This window comes from Passer domesticus, chromosome 1 (assembly GCF_036417665.1).
Source record: "Passer domesticus isolate bPasDom1 chromosome 1, bPasDom1.hap1, whole genome shotgun sequence".
In the NCBI taxonomy this organism is placed as follows: Eukaryota; Metazoa; Chordata; class Aves; order Passeriformes; family Passeridae; genus Passer; species Passer domesticus.
The window spans coordinates 152,232,501-152,259,211 of record NC_087474.1 but is presented as its reverse complement, the minus strand read 5'-3'; the positions used below and the strand labels follow the sequence as shown (position 1 = coordinate 152,259,211).

Below are 26,711 nucleotides of genomic sequence, written 5' to 3'. Positions count from 1 at the left end.
GAAATTTCTGTGCATGTGGTAAGAGTTCTGTGGGGCTTTTCTCTATGACTATGTGAATCAAGAGCTATTATCAGCCCCACTCTCCCTGAGACCAGCAGGAAAACTCTTGCTGATTTCTCTAGATATAAGATCAGACCTGCAAGTGTTGCCCCAAACAGGCAGAGATCAATGGGAGAAATAAAAAGCTGGAACGGTGTAAGGCAGCTGGGTCAAACACCAGCACAGCCTGGTAAGAAATGACCCTCTCTGACCTAAGCTGTGGCCATCCTGTGGAACCACAGGAGCACTTGAATTACCTTCCATTTCACAGGCAGCCTTGTATAGGTGTACAGGTTATCTGCATATGGTTAGTTTGCTCTGTGCTCTGTGTTGGTAAAGGGATTGCTTCCAACAACAAATGAAAAAAGTCAGCTGGAGCTGCCAGGGCCACAGTAAATGAAGACAGTGCATGTGTGCACCACAGCAGATCAACTCCTAATCTGTTCCTCCTGTCAAAATACTGTTTATTGCTGCTTGTCAGTAAAGACTGACCAGTAAATGGAGATGCCAGCTCCATCTGGGAGCCAGATTACCGGGAGGACGGTTTCTTCCTTTGGATCTTCCTGGCAGATTTCTAGCACTTAAGCGAGAGCTCTCCTTCCCTGACTTCCAGCTATCATTAGAGGGAGCTGTTGCCCCAGCAAGCTCCAACCTCCTTCTGCGTTCCTCGTCGGACCTGTGCCGAGGAAATTCCCTTGAATCGTGAGTTGGCACCTTTCTGTAAGCACTGTCAGTTATGTCAGCTCTTGAGGGTGCCTCGCAAATAAAGACCTTCACTTTCATTTGTTTGGTTTTCTGTACACAACAGAAGAGAGACATCTGAGCGGAACCGTGGAGGTGCTGGGATCTTCCAGTGCTGGCTGGTCAAGATGGGGAAGCCTTTTAGCCCTTCTGTTAACCTGTGTTAACAAAAGCAGGGGAGATCCTTGACATAATTTTCTGTAATTTTAGTAGCCCTTTGTTTGAACTACCAGTCTTTTCCCTCATCCTGACCCTGCTCTCATTTCCATCGTGACTGGAGTAATTCAAACCAAGCCAGGATGTTACATGAGTACAAACCAGTGTGAATGAGATCAGAGTTGGTCTTTTTGTAAAAAATAACAAAGGCCTGTGACTAAAACTTAGCAAAGTCAAGCATCTGACTCAGTGGTAAACCTTTGCTTTTAACTTGTAATGATTTTTCTTGGAAACAATCATCAGAATGGCGGCTCTGAGTACTCTGTCTCCATGCATTCCTTGCTTGTTTTCCTGTTGGGGATGGGCACATTCTTAGGTTTTGTCTTCTGATGAGAAATGTGTGGAGATTAGATACACGATGTCACTGGTGTTATTCCAGGCTGATAACATCACATCGTGTATTTCATACTAAGGGAGGGTGTAGATTGAATTACTGCAGGCCCAGCATGGGTCGTGCAGTGAGTGTGTAAGAGTATTTCAGCTGCACGAAGCAACACGTGGGGCATTGTTTTAAATGTGCATGGGCTAAATCAAAAATGCCAGCTATCACATGAAGTTTGTCTTTTAATGGACAGGAACAATTGTGTAACCAGATCCCCATGCTTATTAAGCCAAATTCAGATTGGTGGATAAAATTTAAATATGAATTTATTTGACTGTTTACTCCAAATGTCTCAAAGCTGGGAGCTGGCTCCCTTGCTGCAGTGGGACTGTGCCTTACATACCTGTAAACCACCATTCTTAAAACTGTGCTGCTCATTTGAAGCTGATAAGGTTATCTTGGTGTTTGCAATTTCCCTTCTACTCTTCTGTTTTTCCTGGGGAGAGCACTTGGCACTGTCTCTGCTCTAAGGTAATACTATTTAATTTTCCAAAGCAATTTGTCAGGTTTCTAAGTGTGACCATTCAGCATGTAAATTCAATGCATAATCCTTGTGCTGTCATCTTATTCACTTAAATTAACAGAATACAAGGCATATTTTTGTAATCTGTCTCTGCTCTCTTGGGACAGCTTTGTAAATGTCATGTTACATTCCCGAGTCTCAGCCAGGCAAAGAGGTTTATTCAGTGCCAGTAAAGAGCAGTTATTTCCTAATATGTATATTAACTGCTCAAAACGTTGTTGTGAAGATCTGAGAAAATGCTCTGTCAACAGAAAGCAAGTGTCAGCGAGGAGCAAGAGGCTCTGCTCAGGCTGTGTGTCCACCAGGCTGGCAGCGTGCATCTGTCCAGCTTCACCTCTGTTGAGCTGGTCTGGGGTCGAAGTGCACACTACCAAGCAGAAGGTGCCCAGGAGTCAAGTGCTGTTTCTGGGCCCTCTGTAAGCCAGCAGCAGCCACCACTGCACTCAAAGAAACAGCTCTGCCTTTCCCTGCCCTTCCTGCAGCCATCACCAAAAGTAGGTTTTTCTCCGTTCTGCAGGTAACAGAGTCTTGGAAGTGACCTGGTTTAAAACTACCCAGGAAATGGCAACCAAAAATCATTTTGACTGATCTGATTTATTGTAAAGCCACAGACACTGGCCTCAAGGCATGGTGAATAAATTGCAGAAATAAGTTGCGTGGAGCAGCAACAGGAGCAGCAACAACTCCTTCTGGTTGCAATGCTGGTTTATGGTGGTTTAAAGAGAGCATTAAGCTCCAGCTTAAGATATCTATTGCAGCCAAAAGCTCCTACCTGCCCCAGCTCCACAGTGCTGAGCCATTAATTCCCTACGTTAAAAGGCTCCAAATGGAGGTCTGCTCTTCCAGCCCCCCGGCTATACCCCTGCCCAGTTTTGCACCTCCTCTCTGTCTTGGGCAGTTTGGTTCAATCAGTGCCAGTATCTCCTCTAGTGAGTTCTCTTTGTTGCTTCTTTTGCTGCCTTAGTCTGCCAAGTCATGGTCTTAAATTTCAAGCAAAGCAAAGAAAATAGTTTCACAGGGTTCAGAATTGACCAGGGGAAACCACTGCCAAGGGTTATAGATGGCAAAAGCATAAGGAATTTTTTTTTTTAAGGCTTGTAACCTTATGAAGGAAGCCTACATTGACAATGATTACATGTGATGATCTTAGGAATGCTATTATTAGCTATTTCATTAGAAAAGGATCATTCTGCACATTACCTGCTCTGCTCTGTTCCTTAAAATTAATGTACCCACTCTGTCTCCTCCTTAATGCGACAGGGGCTAAGATTCAGGACAGCAAACTGGAGTGTTCAACTTCTGGTTTGATCCAGAAGAGCCATTCCTACCCTTCCCAATATTTTAATAATCTCTGAGTGGAACTGAAGATCTGAATGTGCACTGTCACACTTAGTGCACAAATTATCACCTGCAAAAGCAGTAGCTTATCTGGCAAACTGCACAGTTGTATATTCTCAAGAAAGAATAAGATCTGGGTGTTAGCTTACAAACATGAAGCTTTCCAGTCCTGCACAGCAAAGATAAGACCAACTATGTCAAACTTCCATGTTCTTACTCCAGATGGTATTCTGCTGTGGACACTGAGTTCTTGGGGAGAAAGGAGGAATGTGAAACCCGCTCTCTTTGGTATATAACTTTAATGATAATCATTTATTTATCCCGCAAGCAAATGTTTGTAACTGAAATCTGCACAAACTATTTGGAGACTTGCTTTTATTTGCAGGAGGATAAACAGAGAAGGATTCCTTTGCAGCTGTTGGATGTGGGACAGTGTGACAATGAGCAGAATCAGGCTTTTGGTATGTCATGGTGCCTTCTCTCCCTGAGTCAGATACAGCAGAGTCAGGGAGAGCTCCTCATTTCTGTCCCCTGCTTATTCCATTGGCAGTGCAGGTGTAGCTCTCAGATGGCTGTTGGGAACATTGGAATCTGTGGGGTTTATCTCATTAAGTAAGAGGGAAAGACAAGTTGTCCATCATCCCTCCACCTCCAGATACTTTGCAGGTCATCTCTGAACCATGTAATAACTTCTTAAACCTGTGGCATTACTTACTGATGGCCCAATGAACTAATGAACACTGTCACCCTTAGTGACTGTGGAGCTATATCAGTGGAAAGAGGGATTCCTCCCTGCTGGGAAGCCTGTGGCAGTAATGCCAGGTGGTGTGTGAGGAAAGGGGTTCTTGCAGTTGGCTCTGGGGTTCCTTGGACTCATGGAGGCAGGAAGGAGACCTCTCAGGGTGTGCTTCAGATATGTGACCTCAAGCACACTTGAGGGCTTGTGGGATTTATCAAGAAAAAGAGAGATGGTTGTATCCTTTCACTGTGTGATTTGGAAACTGCACACAGCATGGCATTGCCAAGTGAACCTGTTTTCCAGTGCAGTGAACTGCACAAAGCCCATTTTCAGTAGCAAAATGCACAAAGAGCTCCAAAGTCTTCTGCCACAATAGTTGCCAACAGAGATGCAGGAATTTCAGTGCTGAGCTGAGCTGCAGCAGGACATGCAGCAGGGAGGGATCCTGGCCGCCCAAGCACAGCAAAGAAAGAAGTGGTTTCATTCAGAAAAGCAGTTTCTGCTTTTCATTGAGAGTGGGAAGTGTGTGACAGGATCCAGAGATGATGGAGGGAAGTAACCTGGAGGGAAGTAACCTTTACACGCAGTGGGAAATGGAATTCATTGAAGAAATACCTCCCCATCCCTGCCCATCTCCTAAACCCATCTTCTGCCCCAGGAAAGATCGTTTACCAGATACTGGTCACGCTGTCGTTTTTCTCAAAGAGAAGTAGGAAGCTCTGAGCATCAGACACACAGATGCTGCTTCCTCCTGCGGGCCAGAGTAGCAGGCGCTCTCAGACCGCTTCTTGTGGGGGAAGAAAGCGCTCTCTGGGGGGTTTGGCCTTCAGGGCGGCTACGGCTATCGCTCTTGTCTGGGAGTCATGTGCCTTAATCCCCCGAAGTGGACTGCCCTGCAGTTGAACATTCCCCGCATTCCTGCCGCCTGCTGACACGCAGCCCATTCAAAGCCAGCTCCCAGGCTGTGGGAAACCTTTGCCCGGCTCGGGGGCGGCCGCGGCTCCCGCCCGTGTCCTGGTGCCAGGCGCGCCTTTCCCTGGGGACACGGACACAGCACCCATGGCGGGATGCTCGCTTGCTTCCAGAGACCTGATGCGGTGTAAATCCCACTGCTAGAAGGAAACTGAGGCAGGGGCCAAGAAGGATTTTTTTGGGGAGGCTGGATCTCCAATCACAGGAGCGTGGAGGTTGATGGGGATGGAAACTGAGGTCCAGAGAAGAGGACAAGCTATGGTGACTGTACCTCCATCCCCCTAGTGAGACCCAGCAAGGTGGGAAGGTCTTATAAAGCCTTAAAATTCGGGAGAAAGTGACATTTCAGCTACCCCAGATGGGTGGAAAATTTTTATCCTTGTCCTGCCTGTGTGTTCGGCAAACCTTAACATAAACCCTGGTCCAGATCAAGGCTGAAAAGGAAGGCTGACCTTCTCTTGCTTCTCTATTTGTGAAGTGGAAACAATAATAATAATAATTAGAAGAATTTATAATTCTGTCACATAAGGGATGTTCTAAATTTGTTTATAAATAATAAAGTAATGCAGGTGTCTGCATCCTTTGAAAAGACTGAGAGCTCTTGAGAGTATCAGTAAGATGGCTGTGCTGAGTAAGGATTGTGCTTACGAGAAAAGGCTAAGGACCCAGGCGGTGGCAGAATAGGAAGGATCACAGTTATTTTTTCTCAGTCTGTTATGGTTTCTCATTTTCTAAGAATTTCAGTGACAGGTAGGAATTTGGAAGCTTTTGTGGGCTGATAACAATGGCCGTTAGGATTTGACAAGTGTGAAAGACAGGCATATGTTGTCCCCAAAGATATGCAACACCAACCCTCAATGCATCATCTGTGGACGAGTGTTTACATTGTACAACTTTCTGAATCAACTGTCACTTTTTCTCACTCTCTCTCTCTTTTTTTTTTATGAATGAAGTCTGAGGCAAGCCAGACAGAAAGGAAGGCTGCAGCATGTTTTATAGCTTGTGTTTCCTTCTGGTGAGGATGTTACATTTGCTGAAGCGAATTTCTGAAAGAGATGTGGAAGGGTTTTCTGGTCAGGGTTAGGGGATATTTCATTCATGCAGGAAGTTGCAAAAGCTGAACAGAAAGTGTATATTCTAGAAGTTTCAATTTAAAAAAAACTGGGCTGAAGGGTAAAATTGCAAAATACCAGCTGAGGCTCAGAAGTTGAGTTCAATTCATAGTCTCAGTAAAGTTTAATGATAATAGCAATTAAAAATGCTTTAATCCAAGACAGAAGAATACTTTTCAATCTTCTAGTGCAAATTTTTGAAAAAGCTCTTTTCTATGATGTATTTCCATGACAAATAATAGCTGCCTCTTATATAAGCAGTTCCACTACAGAAACCTTGGACTGAACTTGGGGAATTCTTCAAAGCCAGGTTGGATAGGATAGACATAATATCACCTGAATTTGGGTTTAGGGAGTTTCAATATGTTGCTTTCAAGCAAATCACCAGAGCAGCAAGAAATTGAAATGCTGCCCTGTTGTCCAGAATGGATGCATGAACTGATTTGAACAGGGATTGTGGTTCAAATGCCTTTAATACTCCACATACCAGTGCATCAGGGAGTGGAAGCTGATGTGTTTAGCTTTGTTCTGTTAAGCAGTTAGTTTTCCTCATTCATTTGTCCTAGACCCATGGCACACAGCTTTACTACAGATGTGTAGCCTCAGTGGGAAAGATGCTGGGGGGATGGGAAGGGAGTGTTGGTGTAGGCAGTGAATTATACCTTACTGAACCACAAGGATTCGTAGTTTTATAGGTTTTGATGTCAAAAAGAGTTCACTTAGTTCACTTTGGGTATCTAGGTTGACTCTTTATGTCATGTGGGTGAAAGAATCTCCCCTCAAACTTTCTACACCAAGCTTGAAATTTCTGTTTGAATGTTTCTGTATTTTTAGAGAGACAAAATCAATCTCAATTTAAAAGTCTTCCAATTTCTCTATTGGAATTTTCTGTATCTCTTGTTAAGGTTATGCATGGATACAACTCAAGTTGTGTGAGCCCTTCATGCAGAGCAGTTTCAGCCAGCTCAATCCTCTCTTGTATCACTATTCCAAATGGATAATTTCCCAGGTCTGAGCACATGATAAAGAATAATTGAGTCACTGATAATGTCCATTCTATGAAACCTGCTAACTAACCATGTGCATGCCTTAAGCCTGTCCCACTGAGAAGTGTGTTAGTTTAAACTGCCTCTACAGTGGATTTCATTTTCATTAGGAGCTAAGCTGGCAAAATTTACTCTGCAGCTGCATTATGCTAAGGACACATGCATGGTCAGGCACCAGCCATTACTGTGGCTTAGCTGACAATCAGTAGCTTGATTAACTGCGTGAATTCACTCATGCACCTCAGCCCAAAAAGAGTGGGTGGAAAAGATCTAAATATCGATATTGTTATCTCATTTAGTTGTCCCTGGACACTTTTTATAAGCTAGAGGAGGCCTTGAATGCACTTCAGAAGTCAGTTTACTGCACTATTTAAAAGTGAAGGGCAAACAGAGGCAAAATTTACATTTCTCCACCCAGAAACAGGACCTCTAACTTCAGCTTTTTTTGATAGAGAAAGCAGTCCGTGAACTTCAAAGGTCACAAGTGTTTGCAACAGCAGCTCAGCGTCTCATCCAGAAAAAGGACTTTTTTCTGTAGCTTAGCCACCTCCTAAAATCACATGGGGGCACTGCTCTGCGGGCTGTGACTGCTTTGCCTGTGTGATCTCATGGAATCAGAGCCTGGAATGGCATGTAAAGTGACAGGCTGACCCAACAGATGGTTTTATTAGTACTGCACAGGTCATGACAGCAATGCCTGCAGCAGCCCGTGAGCATATTGAGAACTGAGTGCCAGGACAATGGGAAAGCAAAGACAAGTTGACAAAATCACCAAAAGAAAAGTAGAATAAGTAGGAAAGCATATGAAACGAGCAGGCAGACCAGGTTTTCTGCTGGTGTGCACACCTGCCTCTCCAGCACACCGGTGACAAAGTGCCTGACATGGACTCCAACAAGCACTCAAAATCATCAAATGTTTGGAGGTCTCTGCCTTGTATTTCCTTTGCTGTCATTCCTAATTTTTTGCAGGTAGTTTACAAAAGGGGTATTTATTCAACAGCTTGTGTCTGTCAGTGCTTTGCAGCCTGGCTGAACCACCCTCCCCAAGTCCCAGCCCCATGAGCCCCATTCAGCAGTGGTCCATGGTTCATGGTGTGTTTTTGGAGCAGGGACTGCTCCTAGCTCTGTCTGTGCTCCACAAGTGGCTGGTGGAAGGGAGACTTGGGGGACAACTAATCCTTCCTCCCAAAGGAAACAGGAATATTTTCAAGTGGAGTGAAATGCAGAGCCACTGTATGGATGGAAGCACACCTCAGGGCTTGCAAGGACAGAGCATCTTAATGCAGTCAAGAAACACCAAATGGGAAAAGAAAATAAAGGAAAAGGGGAAAACCCTCATGGTTTTCCCAGGAGAAAAAAAGAAACCGTGAGAACACATTTTGACATCTATCATGGACAAAATATACAGGGGAAATCTTTGAACTGGACAGAAGCAACTTTCAATATAATCTGGGTATAAAAATGAGAGATTTCCACTCTCATGGGATGAAACCCTGAGGTTCAGCAGAAATTTGCAGCCAACATCCAGTTGCATTGGAAAAAAAAAATGACCCACTGTTGGTTATCAACCCAGCTAGGCCTACATGCTACTGGCTAGTTTTTTGAGAAAACTAGCTCAAAAAAATAGTCTCTGGCAAGGTTTTTCCTCTGCTGAATGTGAATACCATCGATCTGCTGAGCTTAATTAAACTGTCTGTTTCAGCTTGCACAATTTAGATAAGAAAATGGCTATTCGTCCCAGGCTCAGAAAGAAGCAGCTCACTCTCTTCCTTATGTGGTATGAGCCTGTCCTTGTCCCGCTGCCCAGTTTGTAACACTGAGCTGCCTGTACTCAAATCGAAAGCTGCTCCCACCACAGACCAGAATTCTGTCTTGCTTCTCCTCTAGATGGCAAACTCTCCTTAATTTTGGAAGGGGACCAGCCACAGTGATTGCTGCTGGCTTTTGCAATCATTAATTTGCAGCACAAATTTAGTTTCTAGTTTTGAATCAACCAGACCCAAGAAAATAGATCCCAGGAATGGCAATGGAAGAGGAGGGGAAGGGGGGGTCAGTGGAGACATACATGAGTTTCACAGATTCCTGGTGACTGAAAATGGGAATTAACATTGATACAACACATACATTGGGAAGTCCCTGCAGCTGGGTGCTGTGAATCTCCAGGGATTCCTTCTCCAGGAGTACTACATAGTCCTGCTTAGGTGCTCCAGTTATGATTGAAGCAAGAATAAACCTGAACTTTTATTTATTTTTTTATTTATTCATTCATTCATTTTGCCAGTGAGAGGAACCTCAAGCAAGGATCCCATTTTCTCAGTAGACAGCAAGTTCTGATCTTCACTTGACAGCCCATCCTCATGGGTTTACCTATCATCCTGTTTCAAAGTCTATTTCTCCTTTTCAGCTGCCATCTCCTGCCAAATGTTTTCTATTCTATTTTTTCAACCACAATCCAGCCCTGACACTCCAGGAGCTGGGCTTTGAACCTTGTGGATCCCTTCCAGCTCAGGATGCTCAGATGGTATGATTCTTTAACCCCTGTAGCTATGTGCCCCATTCCCAAGCCCCACCTCCCCTCTCTGCCCAATTCCCATTTCCCCTAAATATTCAGATCCAAAACGTAGTCAGCACTTTTACAGAGCACTTTGGCAAAGTCACAAATAACCATCTCTCAGTTGTCTCTCAATGTCATATGCTCCACAAGATGCAAAAATTTGAATATTTAATTCAAATTCATTTGAATAAATGAAGAAAGTTTGTTGGGTCAGTTCTTAACCATCCCCCCTTTCCCAGAAGCACAGGGCCTTGGGGGAGAGTGTAGGCTTCCAGGGAGGGATTTATCTGCTTCAAGTGATTGTCTACAGTGCAGTAATCAGTATCTGAGCTAGCCACCTGGGCTGCAGTTGCAATCAGTGGAGAGTTGTCAGCAGAGTTCAGGGAATCTAGGGTACTTCCTAAAGCGGTCACTCACATTAGGTAAAAGTGTGGCACTCCCTAAACTGCCCATAAAGAGAGCCTGGACACTCTGCTTAGATGGAAACTCATACCACAGGCAGAGTTAGGGAAGATGAATCTATTTTTTTTTTTTGTGCCTCAAGTCAGCTGAGGTGACATTTTAATTTTATCTATTTATTGGAATGCAGAATATTTCAGACTTCCTCTTTGTGCCGGAAACAGAACAGCCTTTGGCCTGACTAGTAAGACTTCCTCCTTCCTTTCTCTTTGAAAGCTTTTAGAAATCAATTTTCAGACCCTCTAGTGGAATTTTTAAATTTAAAAAATAAAAGAAAGTGAGAAAAGCCCTCTGGAAAATAAGGAAAGAAGGTATATGTAGTATTTTCCAAATCAGAATTGGGTGAACATAATGTTTTTGATTAAAAACCAGGGCAGGAATATGAGGTTTCAGAAAGGAACTCGTTCTTCTTTCATTTTTGGTATGATGAGGGGTATGAGGAGACCCAGCTGAATATCTGTGTTTGCTGTCTTATCTAGCACTGCAATATTTTCCTATGGCAAGTGAAACACCATTTGTCTTTTCTTAATCATCTGTTCTCAGGACAGAGAAAAAACAAGTAATTTCCAGACTATATAGAGTCAGCTTGACAAATTGCTAGCCTCCCCAGAAAAATATTTACCAATTTCCTTTATGTTGCCATGTTGGTACCAAAGGCATGTTCCTGGATGGGAACGTGTTCTCAGGATAGCAGGAATTTCAGAGCTGCACACCCAGTGACTCTCTGCTCATGACACAGTTAGTGGAAGTGTCTCCATTTTCCAGCAGCTGAGCCAATGGTCTTTTATTACAGAGACTGATTTCTTATGCTTCATGTAATCTGGTTTGAAAACAATCAGTTAATAGAAGAATCAAAATTAAAACTGCTCGTGCTAACACATGCTACCTTCTCAGTATATTCAGGCTACAAAGAAACCACATTCAGACTTATGGAGATTTAATCCAGAGCTGTGCTGGAAAGGAAAGGGCCAAGGAATGTGAAGGTCTGGAGCTCACAATGATGCATTAAAGTGCTCCTGTTGAGGTGTTACAAAAGACAGAGAGCCACTGCTTTGCAAACTGCATGTAAAGTCACATCAGCTCATGGCATCTGAGCTTCCATTTTATGAAGGTCTTGCTCAGCTCTATGTGAGTTTTTAGTTGCAGATTATGTTTAGTTATCAGGTGATTGTTATCTAGTCTTCAAAGTATAGAAGATTTATACTTTAAATATTTGTTAGTACTCAAAAAACCCGGCTTATTTTGTATGTAAAGAAAAATATATTGATGAAAGAAATGAAGCTGTGTGAAAAGTGTCAATGGTTGATCTCAATTTAAACAGAGACCCCACTAGTAATTACATTATTATGAGCACACTGCTGTAGAGCTCTTATTACTCATGGGAAACTATTATTTTTTATTAATTGATATGTACTTAATAATTTCAGCCATGACTCAATGCCTGTGTCCCAGAGATTGTATGGGTGCAGAGGAGAAAGACATAAGTCAGAGGGAGAGAGAGCCTAAGTCTGCCTCTTTCCAAATTTGCCTTTATATTTACAGATGGCTGGGAATTATCCTACTAGGATATGCTAATTTTGCAAACTAAAATTCACATTAGGGAAAACACAAGTTTTGCATGAAAATGTTGAGGGTTTTTTTGGGAACTTGAACATGTGGTGGGTACCAACTGACCTGGGAGTCCAGTTACATGTCCAATTGCTCTTGCTGCTACTTGCCAAGGAAGCAGCCTGTCTTACATCTGAACTGGAGGCTCAGGGTAGAAGAAGGGGTAAACAGGACAGTTGCAGATAAATCAGCTTTCCTAGATATTGTAAGGCCCAGTGTCTCCACATAAAATCACCTCTGGGAACAGGTGGATAAGGGAATTAGCCCTGTTAATTATCTGGTGTAGTGGAAGGTGACAATATTGTTTTTCTGAAACCCTGTTGTTTTCTGTGGAGCAGAAATTTCACTGATGGCCAAGTGTACAGCACAAACCTTGCTCTTTACAGTGCCAGTTACTGCTGACTGACTGCCTAGCAGGCTAGCAGGTACATGGCTTAACCATTCATCTCAACTGGTCCATCATATCTCTGCAAACATCTCTAAATCCACATTGATTACCTTTATTGCTATCTCAGGATAAACCCTACACAGGTTGGTCTTTCAGTGATTTGTAAATGCATACCTCTCCACAGGCTGTTTATCTGACATGTCGTGTGGAATTAATGATGTTTATTCCCAGGTGACCAATCTGCATTAGTGCCACCTTTACCCAGTTGCAGGATATGCTTGAGCTGACCCTCCACAATTAATCATGCCCATCAACACTGACTGTGCAACATTCACTCAGTCCCATTAACCAGCTGGCAACTGTTGATTCATAGTAGGTGGAGGTACTCATTGGAGCCCCTGTGAAGAAAAGCAGAAATTCAATCTCACATGATATTTTTTCAATACATGTACCTTACAAATACTCTGGGCTTAATTCTGGACTGAAGAAAGGAGGTTATTTCTCATGCACACAGCATTCTCAATTTTGAGAAATTAACTCCAACATTTAGACTCATCCACACAGTTTTATGTACTTAATTCAGAAGCAAAATGAAAAGATTTTACCAGCAGAGCTGTTATAGTTGAGAGAGAGGGAAAGGGGGGGGGGCGTGAGGGGGTGGGAATGGCCCTCTCCAGTGTGTGCTTTAGCTCACTAAAAATTGAACCAAGAGAGGTACCTGTACCTTTCCACTCCTGACTCATCAGCTTACAAAGAATAATCAGGGGCCAAAATGAGTGGGAATAGCCTAAGAAAGGGCAGAATAGAAATCTCAGGAAATCTTAATAGACATGCTTCCAAATGAAAGAGGATTCCTGAAGGATGAGGAAAGTCAGCTTTGCTAGTGGAGAAGAATCTTGCTTAGGATGGGTTTTGAGTTACTGGTATTCCACATCAATCATTACCCTAAATATATGGTTTGGTGACATTTCAGATGCCCTACCTTGCCCAACCTAACCTTCAGCTGCTGGAGAAGGGCACAGATTTCATGTAGTTTATGTGTCACATTTAGAAGACTGACCACATCTGTCTATTTCAGATACAGAAGGGCATCTCAAATGGCATCAGATACTTGGGTTTAGGTAAACCAAATCTGCTTGAGAGTTAGGTAATATCAAAAGGTTAAAGAATCCTTCAGACTAGAGGAGATGCCCTGGTATTTGGGTTCTTTTGGACAGGTACATTGTTGTGTCCATCCTCCATGCCCACAGCCTACTGTAGAGGATATACCCCTGCCATAATATTGAGTGACTGCCTCATCTCTGGACTCCTCATACAGTGGTTGTGAAAGGTGTCTGCTGACATACTCAGTTCTAGGTGGGTTGAATTACTCAAGTCTAAAAGACTGATCAGAAAAAGACAAAGGGATAAATGTATATTTTTAAGCATGGTCCTGTGGCATCACTTTGTTTCAGTTGCATTATTTAAAATTAGAACTGTCAAAATTTAAACCACGTCATCCAACTTAGTTAAGAAAAAGAAAAATTATTCTCCTTCTTCTAATTTGGTTCTTTCTCCTACATTTCCTATCCTTTTCCTAGCAAGATCCTTTTTGCAGGGGATTGTCCCTTTTGCCAGGGTGTTGCTGCTTTTAATGGTGTAGAAGCCTGTGTTTGGCTGTTGGATTAACCCAAAGTTCAGGGCCTTACTGCTCATTTCACTTAAAAGGAAAAACCAGAGATGTGTGACATTTCTCTTTTTTGTAATCTGCTTATACCAAGGGGAGATGAGGTCCTTCTTGGTGGGATCAATAAGAGACACTGAGGATGCTCAAAACATTTAAGGCTCCTGTCTTTGAAGCCTCCGTGCAGCTGCCAGCTGCAGGCACACCTGGATGGAGCCTAGACACATCTGTACAGGCAATGGTTAAGTTCCCATTGGGGAAGTTAAATTTCTTAAAATAGACTCTTAAAATCAATGTCTTGAGTACTGTCTGTCACATAGAGTATCTCCTCTGACAACTTATTTCTGCATCAGCATTTGATCCCTCTTTGCAAGTTTAGCTCCATAATTTTCTCTGGATTGGATCGGGCCATTTTTACTTCATTTTCTGTCAACATTTCTCACAGAACACATTACTCAGTGAAAGCCTCCTGCTTTAAATACACCTGTGACAGGAGCAGGCTCATGTACCCATGAGGTGGTGGAGGTTGCAGTTACTTGTCTTTTGAGGGAGGCTTGGCCTAAATCAGCACAAACTGCTCCTCTTGAGCAGTCTTTTCCACAAAAACATGGAAAAAAGCTCTCCCCCCACCCCCTCATTAACTGCGTTGAACCTATTGGCAATGTTTTCTGTTAGCAAGATCAGTAACAATGTCTATTAGTGTATTTTATATTCATGCATCTGTGTGTATCACATCATTCTTTCTTCACCTCAATAAGTTCACTTTCCCAAGCACAAATTTAAATCCCTTGACTACAGTCTAGTATTAAGCCAAGCCTTTGAAACCCTGAATGCAATATTCTGAAGAGAAAAAGCAGATTTGCTGTTTATCTAGAAAAGCAATAATTTAATTTTTTTTTACTAAACTTGTTTATATCATGATTGCCCAAATAGTTTTCACTGGTAGGTGAAAATTCAGTCCAGAATTATTTGGTTAACAGCTGCTTGACTAGCAGGCTCCAGCAGATTACCAAGGCTATGGGAATTGCTCTACCGAAGTGTAGCCACCTCACCATGTGAAAAAGAGTCATGCAGAAAGATGGAGAAAAAACGGATCTAAGAAGACTCTCAATGTGTATAAAAACGAAGTAATTCATTAGTAGATTGAGGCTACCAGTCCAAAAGTGTGGGTTTTTTCTTTGAAGATGACTCCAAGAGCTATGTTAATTCGAGTGTGTGTGTGGAATAAACGGGTCCCTGAGGCAGTGTGGTGACATTACTGCAATGCCTACACTGCCACCCGAGTTCGGAAGCTCTGCAGTGCCCAAGTGCAGTGGTGATTATGCAACTTTTCCCTCCACAGTTGGTGCATTTCAGGGGTAAACCTATTCCTATCTTATGAAAAAAGCTGGATTAATCTTGCTTTGGCTTAGATGTCCACAGTGTAGAAGCACGTGCATACCAGCCAGTCACCCATGGCTTTTTCCTAGTTGATGGAGAGAAACAGAACCTTTCAGAACATTTTTTCCGTGATGGATTTTAGATGTCAACTTTACTGCGAGATAAATTGTGCCCCAGAAGAACCTGTTTCTCTCCACTGGTGATAAAGGAAATTTAGGTGGCTAACTCAGAAGTAAACAACTACAAGGAACTAACTGGAGTGCTGTCTGACAGAATATGCAGAAAGCATGAATCTGATGGCTTCAAGCTGTGTGTGTTCTCTGCACAGCCACATTCTTCTGGCAATGGACCCCTTTCCATTTTGTTGTGATTGTGATTAATGACACATTTTCTGCCAAGTAAATTTCATCTGGGCCATTTGCTGACCTTTGCAGCCCATATTTGCACTTCAGTCTTCATTTTTAATTGGATTTATTTTGGTCTTAGTGAACTTTTCATTTAGAAAGCAGAATTTTGACTTGACCTGCAAGTATCAACCCTTTTTGCAAAGTCAAACCCAGTGCTGCAATAACATTGATCTGACCTTGTTATCAGTTGCACTGCAAATAATCTGCTAACTAATCCATTTCCTAAATAATTCATTCTCAGTAGTCTAGTTTTAGCAGCTTTCAGTAATTCTCATGCTTCTTTTGAAGTGTGCTGTCAGTTTCCAGTGCCTTTGGAGCTGCCACATCCAATACTGGGGAAGATTTCAGTCTAACTTCCCTGCAGTAAGGCTTGCTTCCAGGTACAATTAGGAAAACGACAATCATTTTTTTCTACTTCTGTGCCTCAAAGGAAGAACCTGAATTTCTTGCATCATGCTATCAGATTTATAAAAAGTTCACTGTTTCTGTTATGTCTGATACCTGTCATTATACAGCATCCTCTTCAAAGTGAGTAGAACTTAACAAGTGCCAATAAATGCTAGATATATCAGACTGGAAGGATTATGCTGATGATTCAGTTCAGATCTTGGAATCAGATGTAAAGAAGTTGCATGGAACAGCCAGTTGGCCCTATTCCTGACTGTCCACATCTATGCCCTCTAGGAAAGAAGCCTGGTGGCCATCAAAACCAGCATGATATAGGAAGTGAGATAGAAAGAAGAACACGAAAATGTGCAGAAGAGATCAGCAACATCAGTTATGTTCTGTAGCCACAGAACTGAAAAAGAGAGAGGCTGAGGATGTTTGGACCACAAGATGGAGACCCAGAAATTGCTTAAGCCATCTGCTTAATGAAAAATCACTAGATATGTGAAGGTATGAAATCCTGTAGACAACAATGAAAACAAACCATGGTAGTGAAAATTGCTCAGGATATGAAAAAGAGGATTAATCTCACTAAACTGTAAGTGAAAAGTCAGCCATCAGGCATGGCCAGCTCCCTTGTAGTCATTGGAGAAATGATTGCTAGCATTAGCAGAGTTTAGGGTGCACTGCAGTATTTTCTAGGAGACTGATATTTGGCCAACTGTATTTCATCTGGCCTCACTCTTTCAGGACCAAATAATTCCATGATGCCTGGGGCACTTTACCATTACAGAGCAAGCCAAGTACTGTCCTCACTGTATAACCAATTTATAAATGTTTATTTCCTGCATTGTAAATGGAACCTTCATGTGTTCTTTGCCAAACACACTGACTTGAATTTTATCCAATTAGTAATGAAGAAGCATGGAATACTGAAGACCAGGAACTTTGGTGATTTTATGCACCAATGTCTGGCACTTCAACAGCAAGCAAACACTGGTTTCCTACAGACATTGTTACACACTGGTGGGGCAGAACCAAAGTCAACAAACATCTTAATTACCCTTGGTACCATATCCACAGGTATCACATTACAGCCCATGTACTTCAGAGAAAGCCGCAGCTTAGCTGCAAGGAGACCAGAGCCTTTGCATCAAGCAAGGTCAAAAGTCAACGGAAATGCCAGTGGAAGCAGTAGTCACAGTAAAGGAGCTCAATAAACCCCTCACCTTCTTGTTTACTCTTGATTTCTCATTTATTGTATAATAAAGGCACATCTAAATGCATAATGGCACAAGAGGCAGCTGGACTGTGTTTGTTCAGGGGGACTCAGCTGCTGACGGAGACAGGAACTGGGTTAATCAAACCACACTGCTGCTCTGCTCCTCGGTGCCCCGAGGCCGTGCATGCAGTAGCTGGAATTAAGTCCTCACATTCAAAGTGATGGACAGGATGTCTTTGACAGCACCATGGGGGAAGGAAAAAGTTGCCACTAATATTAAGTATGTAAATAAAGCAAATGGATGAGATTAATACAATTGCATGTCTAGTGCATATGCGTGGTTTCTTTAATTGAATGTAGGACCCAAATAATACTGGATTATTGCTTGACAGCTGCATAACCACCAGGCTGCCTTCTACCTTCCTGTAGCCAGCTGGGACAGACTCTTGATCACAGCTATGCTGGTGTAGTCTTTCTTTTTTAATGGATTTAACTCAGATCATAGATTAATGCAGTTACAATGAGGCCCAGATTTACTGGGAAAGGTCCTTGAATAGATGTGGTTAGGGCACAATTGTTTTGGCATGAGGTCCTGTGGTATGAGTAGCTGGAGCATTGGACAGCTGCCTTTGCAGGCTTTGTACCAAGGTCCAGCTGCCCTTAAGAAGCTGTAGCACTCACCCTGACCATTGTCCTGGACTGGTTTGTGTTCATCTGCTCTGATTGGTCTCTCATCCTTTGCCACCACTGCCACTGTAAACATGCTGACACTACTAACAGTTTGTTTCTGTTCTGCTTGAGATGTCACCATGGACCATCCCAGGGATTGCCAAGAGGAGCATCCTGATTGCCAGCAAGTCCAAGTGGTCCCATCATTATGGTGCTGATGTGTGGTGCAAATCTAAAGCAATCCCAAGTATATTTTCTTCTGGTTAGAAAAGTTTATTTTTTCTCTGTCTCTTTGGTGATTCTTGTTTTTTTCATTCCTTGTGACTCTCCATCCTGAGTGACCCCAGGGGTGGCTTCTAGGATGGAACATATATGACATGTCCTTACAGAAACCCAGTGCTCAGCTTCTGGGCATAGAGGGGTACAGGGTCTCAGTTAAATCTGGTGCTCTGCCATCATTTCTTGTGTGGCATTGGACAGTCCCCTTAGACACCCATAAATCACAAATAAATTGGGTGTCTCTCCGTGTCTCAGATACCTTGTGCACAGCCTCACTCCTGCTGGTACCTCCACTCTCCAGGAGTGTTGAGAGAGCTGATATCCTGTTGCACTTGGGCTGAGCAAAGAGCAGAGAAGTGACAGGCATGATTAAAGCAGCTGCTCTGGGGAAGTGGTCTGAAGATGATGTCTTAGGGACTCTGAGGTGCTCAGGTGCTGCAGTGACTGATTTTAAACACTAAGAATTTGCCAAAAGGTTCACAATGTCTATGTGGATTAAATGATTAATTGTAATAGTAAAATTGCCCATTTAGTTGTGCCACAATTTCAAATAGCCTGTTATATACTAAATCACACACCTGCTTTTGAGTCAGTAATAGTTACGTCCATTTTCTGCTTCCTCAATGTAACTAATTAGCATAAACAAATCCATCCCAATGACTAAATTTATCCTGGTATACAATCTGACTTTTCAGATTACTTAATTACTGAAAAGAAAGCTGATACTCAGACTTACTGTAGAATTATGTCCTTGCTCTTACAGAAGAAAATGGTGGTTGTTTATAAGTATCTCATAGAATTAAAGCTGTAGCTTATGTATTATATGTTAAATACAGTAATTCAGCAAATAGTCTGGGTTTCAGAACCTGGGATGGAAGTGCTTATATGTAATGTCTGCCACAGAAAAACACAGAATGGACAAAATTACTCTTTTTCTACACTCACAAAAGTTTTAAAAAATTGCCAAAGCTGCTTTGAGGTCACCTGTAACAAAATCCAATTCCCAGAAGCATATGGGAGAATTTTCAAAGTCAAAAATCAATGGCTATGAAATTACTCATTAGTCTAGGGGAGTGTATTTGCCTGTTTTCACAGTTAACATTAATCTTCCTATAGTAATAGTGCCGTAGACAATTTGACACAGTAAAGTTGATCTATAAGTGCTTTAATTAAAGCTCTGACATCAAAATGAAATCTTATTTTACTTACAGAGCAGACAGAATTCATCTCCCTCTCACCTGAGGACTCAGGTTTAGAGGAAGACCTCAGGACTGACAAAAGTCTGGGAGGTGCATTAGGAAAGCACACACTCATTAAACCCTAAGCTAATGCTGTTATGTTTTCTCTCCCATGATGTTGTTATGGTTTGTGTACTTCTTGGACATTAAGAATCATCACCTCTTTAGCAAAGGTGTCTGGACACTTCAAAGTGCTGGTTTTAGGAGTTGGGGGGAGATTTTTTAGCTGGCCAACACAAAGGTAAGAGATAAGAACAGCACTCTGTATGAGCAAGGCATGGAAGCTGCTCAGAGAGAGGATATGACAAGGAGAAAATGTCACATCTTTTTTCCTCATGCTAGAATAAGGCAGTAGCCCAGAGGAAGGAGAGGGTTATCACAGGCTTTGACAGAATCCAAGCCAGTGCTCAGGAAAGTAAGGCAGCAGTCCATTGCAATTTTTATTGATTTCTGTGGCTCTGCTGTGCCATGTAAGACACAGCCCATGGTTGAGCAGGCTTCAGATGGAGGCCAAGGTACAGAGGTGGAAATGGCAAAACTGCCCTTGGGAGAGATGCCCTTGGTCTTGGAGAAGCATCAGTGTCTCTGAGAGCCAGGTACAGCTCAGTGCAGCAGGATGGAGGGAAACCCCCAGCAGTGCTATCAAGTCCTGATGTACTTTTCCCCCCAGGGCTGCCACCCTCCTGGAAGCTCTTCCTCTTCCACTGCTGACCAAAAGTCTGTGAATGTTGTAGAGTAGCATTTGCTGAGAAGGCAGAGTCCAGGAGCCCTGGTTCTGGTTGCATTCATTGCTCTTGCACCCCACAGCATGGCAGGCACACTGTCAGCCCTGGCAGAGGAACGGGCTGGGGACAGGGCAGGCAGGGCCATGACAGACTGCTGCAATAATTTTTTCCTCTTGAGTTATTTAAGTGATGCTGATGCCCAGAGCAGTTGTTCTGCTTCCTGTGCCAACATGAACTTTGCTTTTGCTGATGAGAAATCCTTTACTCTGTGAGTTTAGAAGATCCCACCTTTCACTGATTTAGGCACAAGAGGTGCCTGTCTATTTCCACTGACTGGAGAGGGCATCTATAAGGGCATGGAAAGACACTGAAGAGCTTAGAATCCTGAGAAAAAGCTAATTCACTCAAAATGAATAGTCAAGCATTTTCAGACATAGAAAGGAACATCTTAACTCCTAGGAGTTCAATGAGAGAATTAGGTGGTCTGTAAGAAGGTGTAGATCAGTCTCCTACCTTATCAACTAAACTAAACTAGGACCAATGGTTATAATTCAACTTTCTCTGTTCCCAGTTTTCTCTTCCCAGTTTTCCCTATGAAAAAGCAAGTATATATTTATTTCTTACAGAAATCTGTAATTTCTGTATTCTTACAGCGGCAGAAACCTCTGGTGAGATGGATGCTAATATTTTAATTGAGCTTTGATTTGAGAAGAGATCTGAGAATTGGCAAACTGTAGCACCATACACCTTTGCTGTCAAAAAATTTCCTCTGCAGGTTAGTTCCCTCTTTCTCTCCCTCTCTCTCTCTCTCTGTCTCTCTTTCTCTATCTACTTATCTATTTTTTTTTCAGCCAGGGTAGAAAAACCCTAGGAAACCACGAAGGCTCATGCCCAATTTTTAAAAAGTGTGAGGTTAACCCACAAGAAGGAGGAATGAATATTTTCTAAGTCTGGCATCTCCTTTTGGGACTCAGCAGCTCAGTTTTGTAATTATTTATAGAACATTAATTTTCAGTCAGGAAAGAACTAATTGTTTACTATTAGCATAACACTCAATTTGAAATAATTAACAAGAATTTTTTTTTTCACTAATCTTAATCTAAGTCTAAAATGTATCCCCAAAGTCCATTAAAAACCAAGCAAAATCCATTGTTAATTAGCAAATTGCTCCATTACAATAGCTGTGAGTTTTAACAAGTTCAACTAAGGACTATGCAACATTATACAATAAATCTCCTGGTTTGTCACATTTGAGAGTTACTAATAAAGAGGATAATTTAGCATTATAAAAATGCTTACTTTCTCTGGGAAGGCCTCACAGTATGTCAGTACTGTATAAATTCACATGATGGCAGATCAGAAGAGAGATATAAATTGTCTGGTTGGGTAAATTAACTGAGGATTGATTCTCTCTGTTTTAATTTAGCATCAGAATGCTAGAAAACTTCTAAAAGCAGATGGGCTATTGATCCAATGAGAGGGTAATCAGTGCATCAAAACAGGGAGAGGACAAGAAATGGGTACTCTTGAGGCTTTTCAGCAATTGCTGCTTTAGACAGAGAGGTCTTATTCACAGAAAGTAAGGAGGGGGAAGAAGAAACTGGGGGAGGAGAGGCTGCTTTGGGACAAACCCTTACCCATGTAAGTGAAGCTGAAAAAGTATATCTAGCAGGAGAGGAAATGTAAAATTTAGAGGGAAGATCTTAAATCATAACAGTATGGGGGAAGGGAAGGTCTTACAATCACTCACTTAGAACACATGATCCATCAATGTCCATGCTGTCTGCAGGGCACTAATTGCCATGTCCATGCAAGGAGCTTGAGAGACCTGAGGGGATGGGCTCCCAAGAAACCGAGAGTTTTCTGCTGTGTGAGGTCCAAGTCCTGGCATGAACTTCCATGACAATTTACTTCTCTCTGAAGCTTTTGAAGGTATGGAAATAATTAATGATCTGGTTGTGTCTGTTTGGCTCTGGAAGCAGAGCATTTCTGTGTCCATGTCAACCACACAGAAATGATGCTGTCCGATGGGAGGCTGTGTTACAGGCAGAGTCAGAACGTTCTGACTCCTGGCACAACACAGTTACGTGCAGTGTCCTAAAAGCAGCATGGGAGCATCACTTTTTGAGAAGAATAGGGAGGAGAAGAATAAAATTCTCATGTTTAGCCAGCAGTGCTTAACACAGATCCTGGAGGGAATCCAGGAGGACTTAAAGTAATATTTTTCTTTCCTTCATCTCAGTTACTTTCCTGACATAGGACATTCTCTCTGGTAAAATTTGGATGACCCAGAAGGGGCTCTGTCTTGTGCACACCCTTGTAAATCTGTAGTCCTAATACAGCACTTGGGGAATATTTGGGGAACCCTGCACCCCATTTTCAGACAGTGCACTCTATTGTGGTGTGTCTGTGCACACAGATGGGGGCTATGGGAATGTGGCCTTTGATTGATGCACCAGAATGAGACTGGCCTATGAACCATAGACTTCCTCAGTGATTCTAAGTAAATCACTGTCTCTTCCATTTATATAAAAACAGGATGAAAATTTCTTTCCCCTTAACCCTCGTGTGGCTGTTTTGATTATAAGCATTTCCAGGAAGAAAGGCTTTCTCATTGTGTAGAACGCATCACACAAGAAAGTCTATCAACAAGTCTATCTCAGTTGGAGATTTAGCACCATTTCACACATCCCTGGGTATACTGCAGACCATGGTCTGCTGGAGGTCCTGCATCAGACCTGTCAGCCCCCTGTGGACATCCTGGATGCCTTTGGGCACAGTTCTCCAACTCACACCTTTTTTGCTGTGGTAGATCCATTAACAGTCATCAGTTCACTTATTTGTGTTTCTAAACACTTCTGAATCATGAATTTGGTTGAATGAAGTGGATGTTCGATCCTTGGAAGTGTTCAAGGACAGGTTGGATGGGGCTCTGAGCAACCTGCTGTGCAAAGTGTCCTTGTCTGTGACAAGGAGTTTGGAAACAAAAAATGTTTAAGGTCCCTTCCAACCCAAACCATTCTGTGATGCTCAGATAAATCTTACAAAGCAATAACATGGGGAACTTAGTGATATTTAGCCATTTTTTATGACATTGAACTAATTCCAAAGTGTTTACTGACTCAATGATGCTTCCAATAGGTTCCAGTGACTCCCAAAGTTTACTCATGGGCTTTCTTTTAATAGTGATATATTCATACAGCTATTAAGCCATGCCTCAATGTTGGTGTAAGCTGCTTTCCAGTTACTTGAATACTCTTGGAATGGGTGGAATGTCTGACTCTAAGAACATTGATATTAGGAAGATTGTGGGATGTTTTCACTTGTTTTGGATTCAGACCATCCCAATCCCTATGAGACAGTAACTGTGCCATTAGCATCAGCTTTTCCTCTTCTTCCCTCTGACACCCAGAGGAGGAGCCATCATCATACAGAGGATTAAGGTCTCTGTGAACCAAAAGCAGGTGCTCTCCTGACCACAAAATTCTGTGTTTGTGCTGGGTAGTCATAAAATAAGTACAATTTGTCCTGCTCTTGATCTTCTGAACCAGCTGCTCCGATATTGCTGGTTCAGAAATGGCCATGTAAAGAGCAAGTGGGCAGGGTTGGAGGTGCTCCCTGTAATTCTGAGGTTTGCCTCTATCTGGGGACATTCAGTTTGTGGTATCACCAGAGGAAGTGATTTCATATCACAGGGACTCTGGGAAGGAGAACTAAAACCTACTTCCTTCCTTGGGATCAAGCTAAATGCTCCTGTCTGAGAGACATCAAATAGTTCTCTCTTATTTTGTTAAGTGGCAAGGGTGCAGTTCATTGAAACCAAAATACTGTGCTTGCTAATGTTGTGTGGATTTGAGTCTACAGCTGAAACACAGGCAATAAGAATGCTTAGGGATTCACTGAGGAGTGGAAAACATTTTTTGATTCAGCATTTTTTATATTATAATCTCAAAATGTTAAATTTGTTTTATAAATTTCAAGTTTCTGTGACAAAATGAAGCTGTATTTATACCTACATTAAAATTTCCGGTCTGAGTTTGCAAGGAAAATTTGAGTATTAACAAGCTGAAAGTCGATAAATCCCTACCCTAAAGCCCAAACCTTTAAAATACCCTTTAATTTTTTATAGGATTTAGAGTTGTAATAACTTTGAAGTAGGCTGATAATGCCATGTAGACAGAATGTAAACCTCTTCCTTCTGCTGCTGGCTGACTCAGCAGCTTGTCACTCAGTGCTGGTTTTTTACACTACTCTTTTCCTTTTCACCATGTTGACAACCTGGGTGCTCACCTGAAATCTCCATTAGCTGGCAGGGAGATGTCAGAGGAGAACAATGAAAAGTCTGTGGTCCAAATGGGAAGGGAGATGTTATGACCTCAATTCCAAAGGTACTGAAGTCAAAGGGCAGTAAAAAAATGTAGCAGATACAATGTTCAAACCCCCCTTGTACTCATTCTGCTGTTCACTGATGGTTGCATTTAAATGTTGCTGCCAAAACTAGTTGTCATGAAGTTTGCTTTTAAATTGTTTTAGTTGTCAATAAAATACATTTGAAAAAAAGTGAAATTGCAATGGTGACTTTAAAGGGCTTTCTTTGGGGGTAAAAAGTTGCTTGTGTTTAAATACTAATGTGTATTATAATTGTACCTTCAGCCTTCACACAGAAGCTGCCTTTGCCAGGGAAGAATTCAGAATTAACATCCTGCAGGGTGTTAATCCAAGCAGACCAGACAGACAGAGAAATGATTATCCCTTACTTATCAATGGAGATTTGAGGGATTAAACCTTGGCTCCAGAGACCCAGGTATGACCTTGATGGAACTAAACCCAAATAATATAAAACCCTGTTCAGTGCTATTGGCTAACATTATTTCTTTGGCCTTAATAGTCTGAAAGCAAACAAAGAGCCAAAAATAAGCATTGTACAGGTGTTCAAAACCAGTGATAGAGCCAATTAGGGAAGCAGGATGATATTGCACTGAGCACTTTTGTTCATTCCTCAGAAAATACCCCATGGAACAGCTGTGGCCTCATTTATGGCACTGAGGAGTTGACTGTTATGGATGGGTATGAGGGATGTGAGCAGCACATTTAATAGTGAGGGGTAAAATAATTTCTCTGACCAGCTAAGATAGATAGAAGAAGCGGGCAGTATTTTAGGCAGTCAATTCCTTCCACTGGTTACCATGTCATAATTGGATGATAATGGGGTTGCTAAGTATTCTTTAATGGCTCTTAAAATATCACAAGTCATTCCCTCCTAACCAAGCAGTTTGTTTCCAGCAATTATGCAGTCTTTGTTTTGAAAGGGCAACAGAATCCCACTGCAAGTGGCTCCCTGAATACAAAACCTGTCACTGTGGCAAGGAGCACTTGTGGGTTCCACAAGGATCATTGGTCTGAAGACTGAAACTATTTTACATTCTTGGACCACAAAACAAATGGAAGTATTCTATTTCTCTTGAGTATTTGCATGGTCCAGTTCAGTAAATGATCTGGTTCATGTGGTGGAATCATCTGTTTAGCATCATATCCACTGGAGCAGATTAATTTATCAAGGAAAGAATATAAGCCTGAGTGTGACTGCACTGTTTCTGATCCAGCACTGGTTTAACTGTCTCCTTAATGCTCTGGTCCGGTCCTTTAGGATGGATATGTCCTCTGAGGACATCATGTCAGATTCCTGAAGGCTGCCCAAGCAGGCCACATCTAACTTTCCTGAGAAGAAGACTGTTTCTCTTCTTGGGCTGGCATTATCACGAGAGGGACACAGGAGTGAAACAGAGACACAAAGCCCAACTACCTTGTAGGTGGGTGAACCCTAAAGAGCTCTACAGGATCAAACTGTGAATCCTAAACATGGAATCCTTAAACAGGATCAAACTGCCTCTTCATAAAGTAATTTTCACAGAAAATTTTGTTCTTGGAGACACTCTAGGTCTTCTCATTCAGTACTACAGATAGGGACAGGTAAGTGTATGGATACACACACTTTGATTACTGCACACTTCCAAGGGTTATTTTCCCTGGTGACTGCAAATGCTGCCTTCTCCTTGGCCCAGCTGAAGCACAATATATGAACCTTCTGCCTGAAGGATGGAGTGTGCCCTGTATTGCACAATACCAGGAGTAAAAATTTATTAAGAACCTCTTAGGACTTCCCTCTTTTGCTATCTGCTATCTTGTCTCTGCTATTGCCCTGTGAAATGAGGCTGCCTGGAAAACCAAAAGAAAAAGGAAAAGAGAGGGTCTGGATCTTCCAGGGTTATAGATTTCTTTTTCAGTAAATAAATCTGCAGAGACTTGTGGCCTCCAAAATGGTAGCTCCTGGTGTCTGATGGTGTTTGAATACTCTATCCACTATGCCTGAGTGAGCAAGTATTTTCCCAGTTAATTGTTTTCAGCTCTTCCCTGTTCAGTGGCTTATGGAAATTTATGATTCTATGATTCACAAAGGAAATAAAAATACTTCAATTGGCTTATGCATCTAACATATAAAGTTTATAGTCATTCTTTCAGTAAGTAAAAGCATGATTTTATTGGCCAATATTGAATTAAGTAACTGAGTTTGATTGCTAAATCATCATGCATCATTCAATTTGGTTTCTTTGAAGATGTCCTGAA

At 42.1% G+C, this 26,711-nt stretch overlaps 1 long non-coding RNA gene across 1 annotated transcript; it reads left to right on the top strand.

The window, feature by feature from the left end:
- Positions 1–16,267: 16,267 nt before the first annotated feature.
- LOC135290061 (uncharacterized) lies at positions 16,268–26,412 on the top strand. The gene is made up of 6 exons (XR_010352785.1): positions 16,268–16,464; positions 17,978–18,107; positions 20,741–20,862; positions 21,877–22,019; positions 24,741–24,891; positions 25,735–26,412. It is a non-coding gene; the product is annotated as an uncharacterized LOC135290061 (long non-coding RNA).
- Positions 26,413–26,711: the final 299 nt, after the last annotated feature.